Below are 4,685 nucleotides of genomic sequence, written 5' to 3' on the forward strand. Positions count from 1 at the left end.
TTCCGTTAAGAGTGAGTTGCCATGGCACTTCACTTATCATTGTACTGAGTTTGCTAAAGTTGGCCTTCTTGAAGTCCTGAGTAGGTGTTTAACTGCAGTTAAATGTTGTGGCTTTTATAATTGAGAATTTGAGTATCACAAGGTCACTTTTCCTCAGGGTTCCCACTATTTTGTCCACCAGGACATCCTGGTTGGTTACTGTTAAATCAAGGATAGCCGTTCCTTTCATTCCTTCCTTTACCTTCTGCTGGAGGAAGTTGTTGGCAATGCATGTCAGGAATCTCTTGGAGGGGCCATGTTTGGCAGAAATTGTCAAACATAGATCAAGGAAATGGAAATCCCCCCAGGATGATGCATCATTCTTCTTGGAAAGTCTGGGAAGTTGCTTTTCAAAGGTTGTGTCCTTGGCCTCTATCTGATTGGGTGGTCGGTAATAGATGCCGATAACTATGGTTTTTTTAAATTCTTTGCTCCCTTTAAACTAAGTCAGATGCTTTCACTGGGGCTACTAAATTCCCCGTCTTGTATTTCTGTGTAAATGTGTATGTCTCTTACATATAGTGCAACTCCACCTCCTTTTCTGTCCCTTCTACTTTTCTTGAACAAGTTGCATCCATCAGTTACAGTTCCAATTGCGTGAGTCATCCCGCCAAGTTTCTGTTACTCCTATAAAATCATAATTGTCCTCATGTACTATGAGCTCAAGTTCAGATTGGCTGTTTTCCATACTCGAGTCATTTCTGTGCAGACATAGAAGTTCATTTTTGTCTTGGCCTGATTTTCTTCCTAAAACAGCACCAGGCATGTACAAGAGGAAAGTATCAGCAGGTTGGGAGAAATCCCAAGATACACGGAAGAGGCATACGATAAATACTTGCCCCACAAGTCTTTGCATCTTGTGCGACTCCTGCCCCCTAAATATGGAAGCCAGAACCAAAGAATCATAGGAGAAAACACTTGTCCTCCTTGACAGGACAGTGATACCTGTCCTCATCAGTTTCTCTATTCCTCCTTGCAACAGCTGAGAAATGTCACTTGAGTGAGGCATTTTAGGGTACAATGCTGTGGGGATACCATAGCCCTCCAAACTGATAATTACAGGCATCCTGTGAACGGCAAGAGGAGCATGGAGGAAAAGGTCACCTCACACTTCCCCCATCTTGCAAAGCAGCTGGAGGGCTGATTTCAGCCATCTTGATTTCCGTGCTTCTGAGTTGGAGTCAACAGGCTCAGCGTCTGCCAGAATACCTCATGTCAATGCTGGTCCCCTCCCCACAGCCTCTAGACAGCCCCCAAAAGCAGAGCTTGCTTTTGAAGTTGGAGGTATAGCAAAGCTGGGACTATGAAAAGTCCTGGACCTGTAGACACTATGTGTGGACTATAGAATTCCTCTGTAGTCCACTATGTGTGGATTATAGAGGGACTATAGAACTGTCCCTCATTTTCAGGAAACCAAACTTAGAAAGCTGTTGGCATTGTGTTTTCCCATTACAGTAAGTTTGCATTTGTGTATATTGTCTGTGCTCTTATATACAAAATATATGACATTTTATATTCATGTAAAGCTTGCTTAAGATTTTGAAATAAAAGATGAAAAAAGACACTTGATTTCAGAGTCCTGCATAAAATAATATCTGTGTGTCAGAAACTAGGCACTTTGTGAACCTACAATTGACACTTGGTACTTAGGTGATTGAAGGAGAGGGCTCCTCACAGGTTTGTGTTTACCAGTTAAATGCCAAACTCTCATCTAATTCATCAGGAGGAGTTTTCTGAGGCTGGGTTTCTCTTTTTTCAGCTCCAAATACACTATTACAGATAATTTCAACTGAAGTAACAATGCAAATTGTTTTTAAAATATACCATTCATTAGAAGCAAACTCAGCAGCAATAGTAATACAGAATATACAAAGAACTATAAAATGGAGCAGCATATGATTAATTGTAATTAATTATAATCCAACAAATGCCTGGGCAGAAAAGTGCATCTGCAGGAGGGATTTACAACACATCAAATCAAAAAGAACTAACAGCTTCTCCTTGTCCCATTCCCAGTAAGGTAGTCCAATAGGGTGAACAAGGTAAATTCTGTCCCCAAATTGGGTTTGAACCAAGGCTGGAATAGATCCAGATAATCACTCTCATTGAAGAATGCCTGCAGCTGAGTAGCCACCACTCCCTTGAGCATCTTACTCATATTTGTGACTGGATGACAGTTGGCATAGCTTTCTCTCTCTAAAGAAGGGCTTTTTTTCAGAGTGTGACAACTTCCTTCAAAGCAATAGCAACCATACCTTCACATAATAATGAATTTCCCTCCCTCTCCCACAAGTCAGTCAATCCCCTGCACATAGCTTTACAAAATCATGAATGATAAGGGTTGAGAGAGCATGTGGTGGGTCATACAAGTGTCCCTGTCCTCAGGCTCCAAAAACTAAAACCAGAACCACAGAAAAGGATAAGACGATGCACCTGGCATCAGTAGAACACTGCATTGATAGTAGTGTTTAAGTCAACATGAAGGTGGGCTTGATGTTATCCTCAACTCACAGTAGGTGTCTGAAAGCTGCAATATTGGGTTCAGAATTAGCATGTGCTTATTTATAGGGACAGATGTAGATTTATACAGAATTGTTACAATTTTAATAGCACAGCTCACTATGGAGTGCAGGTCCATGATGAGGTGACCTCTTCAGCCTGCTGATCAGGTGCTCATTGCTGTTGGGCAACAGGTCTGATAGTTCTTTTCTTTAACAACAACAACAACAACAGACTTATTCTAAATAATAGAAAGTTGTTTCCCCAGATGTATTTTGGGACTTGGATGTTTTGAATGACACTAATTATTTTGATCCATGCCAGTCTGGGTTCAGGAAAGAAACTGCCTTGGTGACCCTGGTCAATGACTTCCACTGGGGAGTGGATAAAGGGAGAAGGACACTGTTGGTGCTCCTGGACCTCTCAGCAGCTGTCAACACTACTGACCAGATATTGACCATATTATCCTTCCTGATTGGACCTGGGGGCACTGCTTTTGTTGCAGTGACTCTGGTCCCTCCTGGGAGGATACCTCCAGAAGTTGGTGCTGGAGATTTTTATCCCAGCTCTGGGCCATCAATGTTTGAGGTGCCTTAAGTTTATGCCTTGTCTGCCATACTTTTCTACATCTGCATGAAACCATTGCAAGAAGTTATGCAGAAGTCTGGGCTGAACTGTAATTATCAAGAAAGAGTGGACACAGGTACACTGGGGGTGCACAATCAAAAGAACGCTTATAGTTTATTCAGACATACAGGAAATATATGCAGCATGCAGCCTGCCCCCAAAGGGACTACCAAGAAGGAGTCTGTACAGGACGCTTTTATAACCTATTACATACACAGTTTGGAGGTGGATGGGGAATCAGGTAGGTCGTTTGCTAGAGGCATACAAAAGGGTTGAATGGATTAAGGCAACACAAAAGAAGGAGTTTCAAGACAGGCAGAGATTAGCATAACTAAGCTATATGTGGGGAACAAAACTTGCAGCATCCTGATCAGATCAGGATGCCTTCTTACATCTAAAGCCATTCTTCCTGTGGCAGGCTTTTGGCAGCCATATTGATAGGCATGAAAGGATGATTTGAAACAAGGGAGTAAAGAGATTTGAAAAGGTAACAAAGAAAATTACTTAGCCCAAAGAAGGGGAGGGGCTAAAATCAGCACAAGGTATGGGGAAACAGGCATGTAGGCAGGAGGGTCAAATACTTCCTGATTGTTGATGGACAAGCTGGGCAGAACAAAAGGAGCCTATTGTAGCCCACTGGGGGCAGGGCTGGATTGGGAAGACAGCCAGTGTTAGGGGCAGTGCGAAGTAGGCGGGCGGAAAGAGTGTAAACTCTCATTACCCTAGCCAATAAGGGGAAAAAAGGAAGAAGTGGCCGGGGGAGGGGGGGGCAGGACATATAAAATGAGATGTGAACATGTGCTCAGGTGAACAGAAAAGTGGGAAGGAAACCATTGTTTTGCTGTTCTCTTCATTGCAATAAAGTTTTAAAAAGAACTCTCTGCATGCCTGGAATATTTTCTCTTCCGATGGAAAGGAAAGAGTGATCATAACAATATTATGGCAAAACTTTTGCTGATTTTGTCCTGACATGATCAATACGTAGATGTCACACAGCCCTGCTTCTCTGTGTTTGCCATCCACTCCTACAGCAGTAACTGAGACCCCTTTATAAGTGTCTGGGGCAGTACAGGAATGGATGAAGATTAACAATCTGAAATTTAATCCTGATGAAATGGAAATTATCCACTAATATGAGGGAGTTTTAGCCCTAACTCTGCATTGGTTCACTTTACCCCTGAAGGAACATGCACACAGTATAGGAATATTCCTGGATTCAGCACTGCCTTGCTTATAGCCATCTCATATTAACAATAATCCTTTCTATGTGGAGATGGCCTTGAAGACAATTTAGAAACTGCAACTGGTACAGAAAAGTGACAGCTAGAACACTTGCAGAAGCTAGAGCCTGAATAATATCACTCCTGTTGTGTACAGTTTATATTCCCTGCCTTTTCCTGGTCCAATTCAAGGTACTGGTTTTGGCCTTTAAAGCCCTAAATGGTTTGGAACCAAGTTACCCGAAGGATCACCTACATTTGAGCCTCCTCATGTGCTAACATCAGCATCAGTTTGGCCCT

The sequence above is a fragment of the Varanus komodoensis genome, unplaced genomic scaffold (genome assembly GCF_004798865.1).
Source record: "Varanus komodoensis strain SLA01 unplaced genomic scaffold, ASM479886v1 scaffold5, whole genome shotgun sequence".
Classification (NCBI taxonomy): domain Eukaryota; kingdom Metazoa; phylum Chordata; class Lepidosauria; order Squamata; family Varanidae; genus Varanus; species Varanus komodoensis.